The sequence below is a fragment of the Podarcis bocagei genome (assembly GCF_964188305.1).
Source record: "Podarcis bocagei genome assembly, chromosome: 17".
In the NCBI taxonomy this organism is placed as follows: domain Eukaryota; kingdom Metazoa; phylum Chordata; class Lepidosauria; order Squamata; family Lacertidae; genus Podarcis; species Podarcis bocagei.
In genome coordinates, this window is record NC_138143.1 from 29,377,086 (window position 1) to 29,396,359 (window position 19,274).

Consider the following 19,274-nt stretch of genomic DNA (forward strand, 5'->3'; position numbering starts at 1 on the left):
GAAGAAGAAGAAGAAGAAGAAGAAGAAGACGACGACTGTCAACTACTAAGAGCAATGCTAGCTAACTGAAACTTCCAGGTATAGAAAACAATCAGGAGTGCCAGCCACTTTCTTTCCCTCTTGTGGAGTCCTCTAGGACTCAGTTAAAAAGGTAAAGGGACCCCTGACCATTAGGTCCAGTCGTGACCGACTCTGGGGTTGTGGCGCTCATCTCGCTTTATTGGCCGAGGGAGCCAGCATACAGCTTCCGGGTCATGGGGCCAGCATGACTAAGCCACTTCTGGTGAAACAGAGCAGCGCACGGAAACACCGTTTACCTTCCCGCCAGAGCGGTACCTATTTATCTACTTTCACTTTCACGTCCTTTCAAACTGCTAGGTTGGCAGGAGCTGGGACCAAGCAACGGGAGCTCACCCCATCACGGGGATTCGAACCGCCGACCTTCTGATCGGCAAGTCCTAGGCTCTGTGGGTTAACCCACAGCGCCACCCACATCCCATTGGACTCAGTGATACAGCTGCATATAAAATGTTTTAAGTGCATTGTAAAGTGTAATATACAAATGTGACACTAGCCGGTGACAGTGAGCTATGGAAAATTAATATATTTTTGAAAACTTTTTTTAAAAAAAGCATAGAATCATAGAATCATAGAGTTGGAAGAGACCACAAGGGCCATCGAGTCCAACCCCCTGCCAAGCAGGAAACACCCCCTGCCAAGCAGGAAACATTTTCACAGCATTTTTTATATGTGTGTAGATTCTACCCTGGGGATGCGGGTGGCACTGTAGTCTAAACCACAGAGTCTAGGGCTTGCCGATCAGAAGGTCGGCGGTTCGGTTCGAATCCCCACGACGGGGTGAGCTCCCATTGTTTGGTCCCAGCTGCTGCCCACCTAGCAGGTCAAAAGCATGTCAAGTGCAAGTAGATAAATAGGTACTGCTCCAGTGGGAAGGTAAACGGCGTTTCCGTGCACTGCTCTGGTTCACCAGAAGTAGCTTAGTCATGCTGGCCACATGATCTGGAAGCTGTCTGCAGACAAACGTTGGCTCCCTCGACCAGTAAAGCGAGATGAGCGCCGCAACCCCAGAGTCGTCTGCGACTGGACCTAACGGTCAGGGGTGCCTTTACCTTTAGATTCTCCCCTAGAGGCCTCTGACTTGTAATGGACCAAATTCTGCTAACTGGAAGGACTTCTTAGCCTTATCTAGCAAGGCAGGTCTGAATGTTCTTCCATGGCAGAGAAATGTCAAATAACCCAAAAGTAGTTTTTCAAGCCTGAAAAAGTGAATTGTCAGGTTAATTGGTGAAGAATGCTTTTTCCAGCATTTTCACTAAAATAATTCATCACCGAATATCATGAATTGGAAGCAAGTATATGTTGGATAACAAAGAAAGTCTCCCTCCATTATATTGAAACTTTTAAACAAAAGGTGTGTTTGCCTTCACAAAAGTTTGAAGACTTAATTGAAAGTGAGCCCTTAAGAACGGAAGTCACTTTTACAAAGACAATGACAATGAATGAAATAGCTCCCAAAGCGGGGGACGGGAGGGAGGGTATCATTGGCATTGTTTAAAGGAAACGGATAATGTGCTGGCAGATTAAATTTCCCGTATGTAGAACTGATCTCAATGCAGATGGTTTTAAAGACCATTATTTAAAGAAAAGAAATGCTGCCAAACCTTTTCTTCTGAAAAGAAAGAAAATCTTCAGTACTGTCATTGGGAACGAGAGAGAACATTAAACTGAATTCAACAAGCTGAAGGAAACATACTTTTAAGCAATGGGAAACTGTTATTTAAATGTGGCAGGGAAAGAAAAGCACGTTCTATCCTGAAATAATATCAAATCACAATGGTAAATGTTTTTCAATTGTTACTCTTGGTAGATGTGCCTCTTCACAGATAGGTGAGTAGAGAGCAGATAACTCAATCTATGTTCATTAGTCACAGTAATGCAGGTTCAGAATCTATTGCCAACAAAGGAGACAGATAAGAACTGGAATCTTAGAGAGAGAAATAAGGAACTGCAATCCAGTCTCTGAAATATTGACATTATGAATGGCAACTCTTGGCCTTCTTGATTTTGAGTCTCTCTTGATTTTGCATCTCAGCCGTGATGATTCTAATGCATGAGTTGTGAGTATTAGATCCGGTGGCCTTCAAATGCAGACTTCTAGGTCCCTCTAGCCAGCTCTCAGGATATTTCCCCAGGCCACAGCCCTAAACAGCCTTGCTCTGCACCTTCCTTGACTGCTTTTGCCAGGCTGGAATGAGCCCCTTATCTTGGCTGCCTCAATAGAGGATGCTGAGTGGATGTAGGAATCTCTGACTTCTGCACAACTGGAATGGAACAAAGTTGTACAATGTTAAGAGACAGATCCATCACTCCACCTACTTTTGCTTCTGATACCATTGCCGTGGGGCTGCCAGAAGGTTCCCTGAGACTGTGTTTGACCCTCGGGCTGAAAAGCCCTCTGCTCTCTGGTTTAATGAATTCATTCATTCCAATATTTGTACGTAAACTTTTGAGTTAAATAATCTCAGCTACTGAGGCATACCCTTCAACATTTATCTGATGAAAATAGGGACATCCTATTTAATAATGAATAATAATAATAATTTATTATTATTATTATTATTATTATTATTATTATTATTATTATTATACCCCTCCCATCTGACTGGGTTGCTCCAGCCACTCTGGGTGGCTTTCAACATATAAAAGCATAATAAAATATTAAACATTTTTAAAGTCCCTATACGTACTTCAAATGTCTTTTAAAAGTTGTATAGTTTGGCTCAGGGATCACATAACTCAATACCCTCCAACATTTCTGCAATGAAAATAGGGATCAAATCAGAAACTGGGACAGTTCCTGTAAATATGGGATTGTCCCTGGAAAACAGGGACATGGAGGGTCCGCTTAAGAAAATAATACAATTTTTAAACCAATAGCAACCATAAATCCCTAGGATGGCAGCAGTGAAACAGATAGAAGCACCTGGGGATCTAATTACCACTAGAAAAGGAGTTCCTTCATTTTGTTGTCACTGCTAAGAAGACTATGTTTTAAGTAGCTATACAACTCACCTTTCTTTTGCTCCTCTCCCTCTCTTGCCTCAAAAATCACCTGCCCTACAAAACGTTTAGCAAAAGAGTCTAGTTCACATGCAATTCTACATCAGTTTTTGATTGGCACATGTTCTAATTGGGTGTAGGCTGGAGGACTACGGTATACATGTGAATTTGAGCAGGTCTCACCTACAAGTCATCCGGCCCTTTTTGTTGTTGCAGATGCTTCGAAGAAGTTGGTCTTTCATGGCCATGGACACACACAAATACTGCTCCATACTAAGCATTTTGGTGACAGGCCTCATAGTTGCTCTCATACCACACCAAATAATGGATAGACTTGCTGAATCTGTGCATGGACACTAAGAAAAGAAACATGCACGTCACACTGATTTTCTAGTATCTGTGATGCCAAGGGAAATTACAGTGAGAAATTGTAAAATACTTTTAAATTCCTGGAATCATATAATGGGGGTGGCACATATTTTGAGATTCCAAAATCCCATTAATAACACTTTAATAAACTGACATTAAACAAGACACAAGACAGATTTTGCTATGGTCTGGTAAATATTAGTGCTGCATTAGGAGTCCTGATCAGTGGCATGAACAATTTCAACAGAACACAAAGCTCCAATATTTTTTTCCTTTGAAAGACAATTATTTACTGTGGGGTTTTAATGTGGCTGCAAGAAACAGAATTTAATTTGTTGGTTATTATGTGCAATGGTGCTCTCCTTATTAATGTTTACAATGTGCTTTCAGAAAGAGCCCTCGACATTTAACTATCTTGAAAACACCATATAAAGATCACAACGCCGTGGTAGATGCATTCAGGCATCCCTAAAAACCAGCCAAATTGCCGACCACTTTGCTGCATATAGAGCCGTTGAGTGAAAGTATGTGCGCCCCAACAATGAGCATGGTGGTCCTTCAGACATCCTGGCCCAGTAAACAAGGGTTGATCAGCTCAGGAATGAGCTATGTGTGCCAGCACGTTATTTTCTCACCTTCCCCTTCCATCTTCTCTCCGCCCAGCTTCAGCAAAGCTATCTTAGTTGCATCAGATTCTTGTGACACCCAGAATAGGAAGCTATGGTTGAAGACTCTCTCCAAACCAGGACACATGGCCACTGGGAGGGTGAAGTGAAGGACATAAGGCAGGTGTTGGTACTGCAGGTGAGCTGTGCACAGGTGAGCTGCAAGCAAGCTGCCGGCTAGCTCTGTGGAGGTTCCTTTTATTAACACAATGTGCAAAACCAGTCAGATACATTTTGGACTGTGACCTTTACAAATCTTCCAATCCCAAGATCGTGGGGTGGTACAGAGTTAGTTTGGCACCTGTTTCCACCGTATCATTTTCCCCTTGCACAATGTATGATGAAGGAGACAAAGGTCTCAGAGACAAAGGTCACAGACAGGACACGACAGGCTACTGAGACCGCAAAAGGTTAGACAGAGGGCAAGATGTTCAGACAGCTGTGGCTTTATCTGTGAGGGGTAGTGTGCTTCACACCCCAAGGCCATGCATGCAGGCAGCTGAGGCTGCCCGCGGGTGGGGAGTGTGCTCCACAACCCAGCGATCATTGCTATAGGAGGGCCTCATGGGGTCATAGTTTCCAAGGTCAGATGCCACAGGAAAACGGTTTAAGAAACAGAACACACACCCCCAGTCCTTCAGTGATGTTGAAGTGTTTGGGGAGAAAGACTGTGCTAGCATATACCTTGTTCCTGAGCTGAAGGTTGAGCCAAGATAATTATGAATGAACTGGTCAGTGGTTCAATTCAGATTTACCGGTAACTCTAAACCATGGTTTATCTTTTAAAGATGAGGCAATGTCAGGCATTTGATGTGTGCCTGCTTTCTCTTTCACCCATCCTTGTTTCACATGTGCCTTTGTGGCAAACCAACATTTGTCTGAATATGGCAAACTTTGGTTTGAACGTATGATCATTAGTCCTCAAAATAGGATCCCAAACCAGGGACAAACAATGATCCACCTAGGCCTGATTTGTCTCAGAGATTGCATAGAAGTTAAGCATGTAGCCAAATCAATGCTTGTTAAGGAAGCACTGGAGATGTGTGAAAGTGTGTCCATAAACATAAACACTGTTTTGTTATGGCGATCACAATTCCAAAATTATCATTGTGCATTGTTTCACATTGCATGCATATTATCTTAATTACATCTTGTTCCCCATTCGAAAGCAGAAACCTGGCTATTGTATAGTATTTCTCATTAAAAACAGAAACCTGGCTGCATTATCATTGGGTCATATCCAACACTGCTGTTTTGCTAGCACAGCAGAGTTCTGCTTGCACAGTGGAATGTTTCCCATCCCTCCTCTCACCTGCGGGGTTTTAGAACTCCACGGAGCAGATTTTGAGGATGCTTGGGAAGGGGAAGTCCACTTGCACGAGGGAAACGCCATACATGCTGTGTAGGGTGGAATCCATTGTCTCTGTTCAAAAGCACAGACCTAATGTTGCAGCATGGGTCTCCCCCAGCGGTACAACATGTAATTTTAGTCCCACAACTTCCTGCTTCGTTAGGACCCCTTCTTTAGATGGCAGCATTGTTCCTTCACTTACTTCAAAATATTGTCATAGATTTTGGGGGTGGGGGGGGGATCTGCCTAAACACTAGAAATTAATATATGGTGGGGTTTTGATCATTTACCAAGGAATTCTTGGGCTAGCCTATGCAAAATGACCTGGCCAGGCTAGGACCATTAATAAACAATACAGGGCCATTGAGAGCCATTGGCAATGCAAGAGAACCCCATTTCCCTTGCCCTGAGGTGTGAACAGAGACTGGAAAGTTGGGAGGTTGCCAGGATGACTGGGTGTGAAGTGACAGGAAAAGAGAGTTTTTAGCAAGGTGTTCTTGGGGGGGAGAGAAATACAGGGATCCATCTTGGGCAGGTGGCTGAAGGCCAGCTGCACTGCTGTGGGGGACAAATCCCTCTGAAAAGAATCAGAACTTACAGGGTTAAACAGTTCTGAGTGACGTCTCACATTCTGAGGCGTGGTTATGTTCACATACGGGAGTGGTTTCTCTGTGTGTGAGTCTTCTTTCGTTTTGACCGAGAGGCGAAAGATGTGTGCTATTTCGCCGGGATGATTTAAGATGTTTTGCTACATGACTAAAGACTGTTGGAGATAAGCAACAAGCCTGCGTACAGTCTGATTTATTACCCACACAATGCAACAGTTTCTACCGCTGCAGAGATTCTGCTGAAGGACACTGACGGTGAGCTACGCACAGGAGTCCAGTGTGGCGCAGCAGAATGTGCCAGACACCATCATCAAGCCACAGAAATGACCATGCTGTAAAATCTGGACTCCATTCATGCAGACAGAAGGTGTAAATAGGTTAAATAAACCATATTTTTCAAAGCTACGGCAGTCTCAGCTGTGTCTCAATTCTCCAAAGGAACACACACCTTGGGTGAGTGCCTGGAACCCCCAGGAATCTTGTAGAGAATGTGGATGGCACACAAGTTTTGTAACAATACGGTAATCCAGCACAGCTGCACTTGAAAGACACCACACTCATTCTATCCAGGGGGCTCCAGACATCTGCTTCAAAGTCTTGCCCCGGTGGCATGCCTGTGCCCCCCCACACACTTTCAATAGAAAATTGTCATGTTGGGACACTCAGATGAGCAATACATTTGGGCTTAAATAGTAACGTCCAAAAGCAACTACTAATTGCTTATCGAGGAAAGTTCCAAACTGCAATAACTAAAAATATGCAACTGATGATGTATGCTCAAAATACTGTTTTGAGCACTCTGCTGCAACAAACACTCATCAACAGTAGCAAATAATACTGTTATGTACTCCCTGCTTACTTCAGTGGAACAATTTCAGGACCGTGCTATCCAAATTTGGTTTGATTTGGGCCTGTTCACAAAATGTTTCTACTTTATCCCCTCCCTACCAGCGCACCTTTGGAAACCTTGTCTTTCTTATGATTTGACTGAGAAGCTGGGTTCAGCTGGAATTGTGTGCATGCCTTGAGATGATGTGTTTATTTTGCCTTTGCTCTGAGCAACGAGTATGGCATTACTGTAAGGAATCAGGAAGCCATGGTAGTTTACACCAGGTATCAGAACACCATGACAGAAGCCAGAGCACACGGAAATGCAGTTTGCCTTGCCAGCGCAGCAGTACATATTTATCTATTTGCATTGGCCTGCTTTCGACCTGCTAGGTTGGCAGGAACTGGGATAAAGCAATGGGAGATCAGCCCATCACATAGATTCGAACTGCTGACCTTGTGATCAGCAAGCCCAAGAGGCTCAGTGATTTAGATCACAGCGCCACCCGCTCCCCAGGTTTGTATAGACACACAACCAGATATGTAAAATGTTCAAACACAGATTCTCAGAAGGAGAACGCTGGATGATTTCCTACTTACTACTGTTTAAGTTCTTCAGCATGACTCTCATGCTGATTCCCGTCCTGTGCTCCTACAAGGCAAAGAACCCAGCCTGGTTTCCTTTTTATTGTACTTTGAAGCTGTCTGAAATAGATTCAGTTAGAGTTTTGAACTTTCAGTGCAAAGTTCTTCCGGGCAAGATGTTTCCTCTTTCTCTCTTGATGCTGTTTCTGTAAAATGCAGGTGATATTTTTGTTCTCTCCCTCCCTCCTCCTCCTCCTGTTCATCTCTCTCTTGTAGCTGTTCCCAGAATAAAAGCCTGAGAGGGAAGGAAAAGGTTTCACTGGCCTGGAGTGCTGACCCCCCCCCCCCAAAAAAAAGACAGGAGATTTTGTTCTAATACCACAGTGTCATCTTCACATCACATTAAGCCATTTAGCTTTCATAGCTTCTCAGCCAGCCCTTGGTTCAGTAGTAACCCCTGTAATCCTTCTTCAAAGGCTTCAAGTAAGCAACAGCTTTTAGAGGAAGTTGTAGCTGGTTGGTAATGGTCTCAGGGAGACCTAATTTCCTGTTGCATTTGCACGTGCTTCTTTTATGCTGCTTTCATCTCAACTCAAATGGGCCGCAGGCTGCGATCCTGTTAGACTTTCAAGGGAGGAAGTCCCACAGAGCTTAATGGGGCTTGCTTCCTATAAGATTGCATTGTTAGTTGGTTTGGGAAGCTCTAATAAAAAACCTGTGACTCAGGATAGCATTTGACACCACAATCCCAAGTGTCTCTCAAAAGTAAATCATACTGAATTCAGTGGGGTTTTGATCCCAGGCGATGGAGGATAGAATTGTACTGTTAAGTATTTATTTCAAATTGTCTATTTCAAAGCAGCTTACGCAAATGACACATCTTAAAAATACAGACAAAATAAAAAAATACAATAGAAATAGAACCCCACTCACTCAAAAGATATTTCTGTGAACTCCATGCAGTTATCAGCAAGCAATAATTGCTATCTCTTTGCCAACCATTTTTTAAAAAAAGTTGGCCACATGAACTATCTCCTTCCTCTGCACACATTCCAGCTCGTCAACATCTTTCTTAAATTGTGATGTCCAGTACTCCAAGGCTGGTCTGACCAAGGCAGAATAGAGAGGTACTCTTACTTCCCTTGATCAGAACACTATACTTCTGTTGATGCAGCCTAGAATAGCATTAGCTTTTACACTGTATTACACTGTTGACTTATGTTACAGATAGGTAGCGTGTTGGTCTGCCATAGTCAAAATAAAAAAAATTCCTTCCAGTAGCACCTTAAAGACCAACTAAGTTAGTTCTTGGTATGAGCTTTCGTGTGCATGCACACTTCTTCAGATACACTGAAACAGAAGTTGCCAGACCTTCTCACCCCTTGCCTTTTCCTGTAAGACCTATTACAGTCGTTAAGAGTCGTCAACAGGCTCATCTCAGCTATCTGCCAATCTCCCATTCCCACCACCCTTCTGAGTAATACCCCTCCCCACCTTCTCACTATATAGAAGGGTCTAGCAACTTCTGTTTCAGTGTATCTGAAGAAGTGTGCATGCACACGAAAGCTCATACCAAGAACTAACTTAGTTGGTCTTTAAGGTGCTACTGGAAGGATTTTTTTTTATTTTGACTGTTGACTTATGTTAAGTTTGTGACAAGCCAGGTGTCCCTCATCCTATATTTGTGCAGCTGGTTCATCCATACTGAAATTCAATTTGTTAGTTTGCGCCCAGTTCCATTAAGGTCATATTGAATCCCAGTTTTGTGTTCTGACATTCCATTTCAAGATGTAGTTGAATGTGCATCTTCACCCACCTTCTGGCACAACTAGTCACACAGAATTCTTAATATTGTTGCACTAAGATGAAAGCAGCTAAAGGAAGGGTACATCAGAAACAAAACTGCATTGTCAAGATGTTATGGAACTAGACCGCAACAGCATTTTTAAAAAATGTCCTTCATAGTAAAATTATCTTTTTGATACATGGGGAAGTTATCAACAGTTTCAAAAGATTTCTACATTAATCTGAGTAACGATTATGTGCAGTTAAGACAGTAAAATTCTACAAGTACAATAAAAAGGGAAAATCTAGAGCATCAGCACAGCTATCTGGAGATTAATGCCTGCACCATGATAAAATATTTACATTCATGTGTGCGATTTGGGCTTCTTTTCTGAACTATATACCATTCTCAGTACTATGACCTTCTTCAGCCTGATCATCTAATTATAATTAACACATTCTCCTGATCTTTCTGCTGCCATTTCAAGAGGTCATAAAACAATGGTGTAATTAGTTACTTAACAGAACCCATGGGCCTGTGCAGGGTCTGGTCTTGGGGGAAAAGTAGGCGTAAATTCTTCTCTTTGTCTCACTCCCTGCCCTCCCCCACTACATATAGCTTTGGGGTGCTTCCAAGATTTGAAATTCTCTCCAGTTTTTGAAGTTACACAGTACCTGGCCTTGCTTCTGAATTTGAACCAGTACATGAAATTCCAATCCATTGTTCCATTTAAGGGAGCCCCTATTGCTCAGTAGCAGAGTATTTGCTTTGAAGAAAGAAGGTCCCATGTTCATTTCCTGGTATCTCTGGCTGAAAGGATCAGGCAAGGGGCGATGGAAAAGACCTTTGCCTGAGACCCTGAAGAATGTGTTTTTGTTGTGTGTGTTTTTTGAATAATCATTTTTATTAGTTTTCAATTACAATAACCTAATAATAGCCTCATTATAACAATGCCAAATCATAATACAATTACTAATACCAATCATTCAGTTATCAAATTATATAATTTAGGTGGCCCCCACATGCTAGCATTGATGGTTTGATGATTTACTTTATTTCTGCATTCCAAAATCTTATTAATTCCAATTACACTCTAGTCAAAATCCCTTATACAACAACTGCAATATTAACGACTTCCATTCGTATTGACACATTAAATGATTTGTAAATCTACAGGTGAAGCATTCAAACTATATCCTTGTTCTTCCTGTGTGTGGCAATTATTCTGTCCGTAATGTTTCTTTCTGTCCTTGAAAAATATTATGTCTGTCTCTACCAGCCAAGCCAAATAGACACAGAAGCAACTCACCTGGTAGGATGGACCTGCAGCAATAGCCTCTGTCAGAAGAATTTCTGTGGTGGGAAGGCCAGGACTGCAGGTGTATCAACAGTATCCCACCTGTGCTCCTGTGTAGACCTGGCCTCACCTCTCCGCCTTTGGTAGTTCTGTCTCTGCCATGAGGCTATCATTACAACTTCATCGCACCCCACCAGATGACCCACTTCTGGATGGACCAACAGCCTGACCTGGTTTAAGGAGGCATTTTTATTATTATTTTAAATGATCATCATCTTCTGGGTTCATGACTGAAATGAGGCTTCTTAGCATGTTCTGTTGAATGCACTTAGAACCCCGTGCCCCTCAGACCTTTCTACTAAACATGTGAAGATTGATGGTGGAACATACATGCTTGATGCACATGGGAACAATGGGGGGAAGGGGAAGGCACACCTCCCCCTTTACACACTCATGGCCCACATGGGTTGCCCTGAATACACAAAGAGGGCATCTATCTATCTACAGAATCATATCTATCTACAGAATCATACGAGGGTCAAAGAACTTTGGAACTGAACCAGTCTTCTGACCTGTTCATTATCACATAGTGAACTTGACAGGTGGTGATTCTGTGTCTAGACTGTACCACTTTAGTCTGCAGGTGGGGCCTTACATGATGGAGTGCTCTCTGTGGGAGGGGGCAAATGAAGTTGCCTTATAGTGAGCCAGACAACTGGCCCATCTACTCCAGCATGGTCTACAATGAGTTTTCTTACAAATGTGATCTCCCACCTTGCAGTCTAAAGTTGTATACTCCAATTCTTCACGGAGGATAAAGGTATTAATGACTACTAGCCATGACGGCTATATTCTGCACCCACTGTTGGAGGCAATAGGTCTCTGACTGCCAGTTGGTGGGAATTAAAAGTAGGGAGAGTGCTGCTGTGCTGCAGTACTGCTTTCAGGCTTCCCGTGGATACCTGGAGGGCCACTGCAAGAGCAGGTTGTTGGACGAGATTGGCCACTGGAATTTTTGTCTCTGCCTTGCTAGCTCCACTGAATGGAATATTCAGAGGTGATGAGAAGCAGCAGCACAATGGCTGATAAACGCTGCCGGGCCACGTTTGAGTGGCTAAACTCCGCCCCAAGCCTCCAGCCTATTGGCTGGCCACCTGGGGGCGTGGCACAGCAGCCAGAGCAGTTGGGCGGGGGGGGGAACACCCCCTGCCAAAGCAGGAAATGGCTCCTGCTCACAACTCCTCCCCTCCCTGAGGAGGAGAGGCTATTCAGAGGCTGGGTAAGGGTGGGGAGAAGATTTGACCTGCACACTCCCAAATATTTGTGCAAATGTTTCTATGGTCCTTTTACATGTATCACAGCTCAGGTGAATGCAGGAGAATCAGCCAAATTTCTATTAGTGTTGATGAAGCAGAGTCATTTTTCATGGAGATAGTGCATGTGCAACCAGCTTATTGAAAGAGTGCCTCACCCTTTACAATAAGCTATTGTGGCATGTATGAATTCAGCAGATGATGATGAATAGTAACCATTATCCCCCTTCTTAACACCAAGACAAATTACTTACACGCAGACCAAAAAGTTACAGTGCCCTGCACATTCCTCCCCCCACATTTTTCCTTTACAGGATCTAGGCTATAGGATTAATTTTCCGCTTCTGCAGAATGCAGCAGCAGCCAGCCATGACCTTATGGCAGAGACAACATCTATGGTATTATTCCAACCATTAGCTGTTTCTCTCTTCTCTCCCAAACCCACACCCAGTTCAGTTCACTTTTTATTGTTATAGTCATTTGCCGGTACAAAAAGACCAAGTAAAAAGATAAAACTGAAGCAGGCAATAGATAAGTTTGAGATATCTGTAATGCAATCAGTAGTATTCTCCACCCTCCTGGCTAAAGTAGTTCTTGAAGCCCAGTTCGAAGGGTGTGGGGCGGGTAGAGAACAAAAATACAATAATGAGATAGCCAAGTTGCAACCCAAAGAATGTATCAAGAAATCCACTGCTGAATACAAAGTAGAGATTTGAGACATAGCATTCCATGAGACCCTTGCATAAAAGAGTCAAAGGTCCTTCTTTCAACTCAAGGACCCTATTTGCTTCTGAGCAGCTTTCCAGGGACCATTGTAAGTGGTGGGTGGGTGCAGAGGCCAAAGCAGGTGGAGCAATAGATATGAATTCTTCACACTGACACACACTCCTCTCAATCTTGCATCTGGACAAGACAGGACCAGTGTCAGAATTCAAAAAACCATAGCAGTTAGGCAAAAAAAACCCCTTTCAAGTAGGGTGCAAAACAAAGCTGTTCAGGTTTGTCACTTGGGATGGTGTGTGGCCTGGAGAAGAATCTTGAGGACCAGACAGAGAGGTGTGGAAGGATGCCTTTGGCTCCCAGGCCAGATGCTTCCTTCCTATCCCTACTTTAAAGTTGGGTTTTATATTAGTAGACAGCTTGAGCTTCAAGTCTATGAGTTGCTCAAGTGCCTCTGTTTCTTGCCAGGCAGATCAGTTTCAATACTTGAGGGCACACTTGACGAAGAACAATGCGAGGAAATGCAACAGCAGCTTCCGCGTGCACAAGTTGTTGCTTGATGATAAGGAAGGAACAGGTTCTCAAGAAAGAAGAGGGCTTTAAAATGTAGCTCCAGTTGTTATGATTACAGCACCCTCTCTGTTGTTTTCTTTCTGGAAGCTCTTCTCACATTGTAAATGGGTGGAATAATACGATTCCTTCTTATCATTTGCTTCCAGTGGAGGGGCTTCTTTGCTGTGTGCCACTTTTTAAAGGGAGAAATCTGGAAGCCTGGTAAAAGTACAGAGATGGGGAAATTGTAGCTCACCAAATGTTGTTAGACTCCAACTCCCATCAGCCCCAACCACCATTGGCCAAGGATGATGGAATTTGTGACTTCCGGTCGGCGCCAGCGTTAATGGCGGTCCTCTTTCCGAGCTCCGGAGGAGGACTGCTCTGCGAGTTCGGGTCTGATCCGCTACGGCAAGCGGGGGACCCCTAAAATCACAGGCGTGGAAGCCTGTGAACAAGGAGACTCGGTGGGCACCAGAAGCGCCCCCCTTACTGCGAAAGAGCCTTTTTAAAGGCTCCGGAACGGCATCGGGAGAGCGCGGTGCTGAGAGTCGCTACCCAGCCCGCAGAGTGAAGCCGCGTCGCCATGAACGGAGAGCGCCGATTCCTTCCTGTAAAATTGGGACTGAAAAACCTGTGAGTAAGACTGAACGTCAATTTGAAAAATTTTAAACGAAATTCGGCTGAAAACGGGGGAGGTGAAAATTAAGGAAGTCTGCCTTCCCCCGACTGCATGACAGCTAAAAAGCAACGGAAATTTAAAGCTGCATCTGTATGAAGCATCTTTTGACTATTTAAATCTGACATTGGATTTAGATCTCCCCTCTAGCAAGCAGGGCAGAGGGGAGGAAAAAGGGACATTAAGAACCTGCATGATTTATTTAAAAGAAAAAAGCCTTCCACTGTCTTAATACCCTGAAACGGACTGCCAAATAAGACATTAGGGCACTGAACTGCCTTTAAACTTATGGGAAAGTTTTGCAGATGACTTAGTACTGACTTTGCAAGAGCCAAACACTAGTACGAAAAAGGTCTTAGAAATAATACAACAGTTTGGCCAGGTAGCTGGATTTAAGTTGAATAAACAAAAAACCAAAGTTTTAGGAAAAAACTTAACAGATACAGAAAAGGAGAAATTCCAAGAGGAGACAGGGTTGACAGTGGTCAAGAAGGTGAAATACCTAGGGGTTTATTTGACATCTAAAAATGTGAATTTGTATAAAGACAATTATGAAAAATGTTGGTCAGAAATTAAAAAAGATCTAGAAATATGGTCAAATTTGAAATTGTCAATGTTAGGCCGAATTGCTGTGATTAAAATGAATGTATTGCCTAGAATGTTATTTTTGTTCCAGACCTTGCAGATTCTGGATAAGATGGAATGTTTTAAGAGGTGGCAGAAAGATATTTCGAAATTTGTCTGGCAGGGCAAAAAGCCTAGAATCAAGTTGAAAATATTGACAGATGCTAAAGAAAGAGGGGGTTTTGCCCTGCCGGACTTGAAATTGTACTATGAGGCAGCAGCATTTTGCTGGCTGAAAGAATGGATGCTCCTCGAAAATACAGATATCTTAGATCTGGAAGGTTTTAATAATGCTTTTGGTTGGCATGCATATCTATGGTACGATAAAGTCAACAGTGCCTTTAAGAATCACATTGTTAGGAAAGCATTGTTCAATGTTTGGATAAGATACAAAGATCTGTTGGAAAACAAAACCCCTAGATGGGTCTCACCAGTGGAGGCCAAGGCAGTGAAGAAACTCAATATGGAGGTCGGATGGCCGAAGTATTGGGAAATCTTGGAACAAGATGGAGATAAGATCAAATTGCAAAGTCATGAGAAATTGAAACATAAGGTACAAAATTGGTTTCAATATCATCAAATAATGGAATTTTTCAAACAGGACAGGAAAATTGGCTTCCAGATGGAAAAATCAAAACTAGAAACTGAATTGTTAGAACCCAGTACTAAGAATTTATCTAGAATGTATAACTTGTTGCTGAAATGGAATACACAGGATGAAACAGTCAAATCAGCTATGATTAAGTGGGCACAGGATGTCGGTCACAACATCATGTCAGATGACTGGGAATGGTTGTGGAACACCAGTATAAAATTTACGGCATGCAATGCCTTAAAGGAAAATATTATGAAAATGATCTATAGGTGGTACATGACCCCAGTCAAGCTAGCAAAAATTTACCATTTGCCCGATAATAAGTGTTGGAAGTGCAAAGAAACTGAAGGTACTTTCTATCACCTTTGGTGGACGTGCCCGAAGATTAAGGCTTTCTGGGAAATGATTTATAACGAAATGAAAAAGGTACTAAAATGTACTTTCCCTAAGAAACCAGAGGCCTTTCTCTTGGGCATTGTCAGTCAATTGGTGTCAAAGAAAGATAGGATCTTTTTTATGTATGCTACGACAGCAGCAAGAATACTTATTGCAAAGTATTGGAAGACACAAGATCTACCCACTCTGGAAGAATGGCAGATGAAAGTGATGGACTATATGACACTGGCTGAGATGACTGGCAGAATCCGTGACCAAGGAAAAGAGACGGCGGAAGAAGAATGGAAGAAATTTAAAATTTATCTTAAGGACTATTATAAACTTGATGAATGCTAAAATGTCGAGGTTTTGAGAAAGAAAGGGTTACAGCGATATAAGATTAGACTGAAGGAAAGATTAAGAAGACATATGTTTGACAGAACTAACTTAGAAGTTGCTGGAAAAATTTGGGACATTGGGATGTAGAAAGGGGAGGTATGGGGGAGTCCGAGAAACAAGGCTTATGAAAATAAGGCTATGAAATTACTGTATTTTTCGCTCTATAACACGCACCCGACCATAACACGCACGTAGTTTTTAGAGGAGGAAAATCCGTAGGCATGCCACCCGTAGGCATTCCCTCCATAACACGCACAGACATTTCCCCTTACTTTTTAGGAGGAAAAAAGTGAGTGTTATGGTGCAAAAAATACGGTATACGTGTTTGTATGTTTTTCTTTTTTTATTTTCTTATTGTTTTAAAAACTATGTAAAACTAATAAAAATTTATATTAAAAAAAAAAGGATGATGGAATTTGTAGTTCAGCAACAGCTGGAATGCCACACGTTCCCCACCCCTCATATGTGTCAGCCCTCCTCTGCTGTCTGTCTGGAGACATTACATGACACGCAAAGGGGCTGCCCCAAATTCCAAATGCCTTTCAGTTGTCCCAGATGTGTATATCACATCTGAGAAGGATATGGCCCCAGTTACGAATCACTGGGAAAAGCCAATACTGAGCTATCTGGACCTTTAGGCTCATTCTGTTGAGATCTATTGCCAATACTGAGCTATCTGGACCTTTAGGCTCATTCTGTTGAGATCTATTGCCTGACGGAGACCTGGGTGCGCGAAGGGGTAACTGTTACCTTACGAGAGATGGCGCCCCCGGGTTTCTCCGTCCTCCACCAGTCACGGACCGTGGGCCGGGGGGGAGGGGTGGCAGTATTAATCCGGGAAGATTGTTCTTTCAGGGCTCTACCATCGCCATCGATCCCCGGCATTGAATGTGTTGGCCTAGTGTGGGGCTCCGAGGAGAGCTTGGCTGTCTGGCTGGTGTACCGGCCACCTAGCGCACCAGCAGCCACCCTGTCAGGCCTGCTGGAGGCGGTGGCCGGCTGGGCCTTGGAGTTCCCTAACCTATTGGTATTGGGAGACTTCAACTTCCACGCTGATGCCACTCCCTCCTCACAGGCTCTGGACCTGGTGTCTTCCATGGCGACACTAGGGCTCTCCCAGTTTGTTTCGGGCCCCACACATCAAGCAGGCCACACGCTGGATTTGATCTTTGGCGCCGGTATAGATGTGATCATGTCTCCTTCGATGAAGGTGCCATGGTCTGATCACTACGCTCTGAAAGCCAGGATTGACTTTCCACCCCCACCCTGCTTAGGTGGCGAGCCGATTTGGGCTCGCCCGCGGAGGCTGATGGACCCGGATAGATTCCGTCAAGCCTTGCGGGACCTTGCTCCCCCTGGCGACTCATTGACTGAGCTTGTTGAGGGCTGGAATACCCAGCTCCTGGCAGCCATTGATGAGATCGCACCTAAGCGCCCTCTGCGACCCCGCAGAAACCGGGCTCCCTGGTTTACCGAGGAGCTTCGGAAAATGAAGCGGGACCTCAGACGGCTAGAGCGAGTATGGCGGGGTGCCCGTGACGGAGCCTCAAGAACATCTTATAGGGTTTTTATGAAAACCTATGAGATGGCAGTGAAAGCTGCTAAGAAGTCTTACTTCGCGGCCTCCATTGCATCCGCTAGCTCTCGCCCGGCGCAATTATTTAGTATAATTCGGTCTTTAACGTCCCTTGAGGGACAGCCAAATTTAAATAACAATCTGACACACAGCTGTGAGGCATTTGCGAGCTTTTTTGCGGAGAAGGTCTTGTCGCTCCGCCATGACCTCCCTGCCAATTTGGATACAATAAAGGAACTGGAGGCCCCTCGACTGTCCTCGGGTCCAGTATTGGACCACTTTGACCGGATATCTCCAGCCGATGTGGACAGATTCCTCCAAGCTGGAAAGCCCACCACCTGTCCTCTTGACCCGTGCCCGTCATGGCTGATTAGAGCGTGTCCAGACGAGGTGCGGGGCCCCCTGGGGGATATCATCAATTTGTCCCTTGGCACCGGGATATTCCCAGGGGAACTGAAGGAGGCGGTGGTGCGTCCGCTCTTAAAGAAAACATCATTAGATCCCTCAGATCTATCCAATTACCGCCCGGTCTCGAATCTTCCATTCCTGGGTAAGGTGATTGAGAGAGTGGTTGCTGAACAGCTTGGTAGGTTTCTGGATGAAACATCTGCTCTGGACCCATTCCAGTCCGGCTTCCGTGCTGGTCATGGGACCGAGACGGCTCTGGTCGCCCTAACAGATGATCTCCGCAGGCAGCTGGATCGAGGCGGGTCAGGGCTGCTGATTCTTCTAGATCTGTCAGCAGCCTTTGACATGGTCGATCACGAACTCCTGGACCACCGCCTTGCCGACGTGGGGATCCAGGGCACAGTCCTTCAATGGCTGCGCTCGTTTCTCTCTGGTCGGGGACAGAGGGTGGCGCTTGGGGGGGAATTGTCATCACGCCACTCCTTGGTGTGTGGAGTGCCTCAGGGTGCAATTCTCTCCCCGATGCTTTTTAACATCTTTATGCGCCCCCTCGCCCAGCTTGTCCGGAGTTTTGGGCTGGGTTGCCATCAGTATGCTGATGACACCCAACTCTATCTGTTGATGGATGGCCATCCTGACTCGGCCCCAGACACACTGACCAGATGTCTGGAAGCTGTGGCTGGATGGTTACGTGGGAGCCGGTTGAAGTTAAATCCTTCGAAGACAGAGGTCCTCTGGCTGGGGCGGGACGATATGGGATCGAGGGGGCAACTCCCATCTCTTGCGGGGGTGCAATTAGTGCCAGCACCGTCCGTTAAGAGTTTGGGTGTAATCTTCGATACCTCCCTCTCTATGGAGTCGCAGATTACAGCTATAACAAAGGCGGCATTTTTTCATCTCCGCCAAGCTAAGCAGTTGGCCCCTTATCTCTCTCGTCCTGACCTAGCCACTGTGATCCATGCGACGGTCACCTCCAGACTGGATTATTGTAACTCGCTCTACGTGGGGCTGCCCTTGAGACTGACCCAGAAACTCCAGCGGGTGCAGAATGCCGCGGCGAGACTCCTTATGGGGTCTCCGCTGCGAGAGCACATTCATCCGGTATTATACCAGCTGCACTGGCTCCCGGTGGAGTACAGGATCAGGTTTAAGGTGCTGGTTTTAACCTTTAAAGCCCTATACGGCCTAGGACCCTCGTACCTACGGGACCGCCTCTCCTGGTATGCCCCACAGAGAAACCTACGGTCTGCAAATAATAACATCCTCAAGGTCCCAGGCCTCAGAGAGGTTAGGCTGGCCTCAACTAGAGCCAGGGCCTTCTCGGCTGCAGCTCCAAACTGGTGGAATGCTCTGTCAAAAGAGACTAGGGCCCTGCGGGACCTGACATCTTTCCGCAGGGCCTGCAAGACAGAGTTGTTCCGCCAGGCCTTTGGTCAGGGCGCAGCCTGACTCCCTCCTCTGGC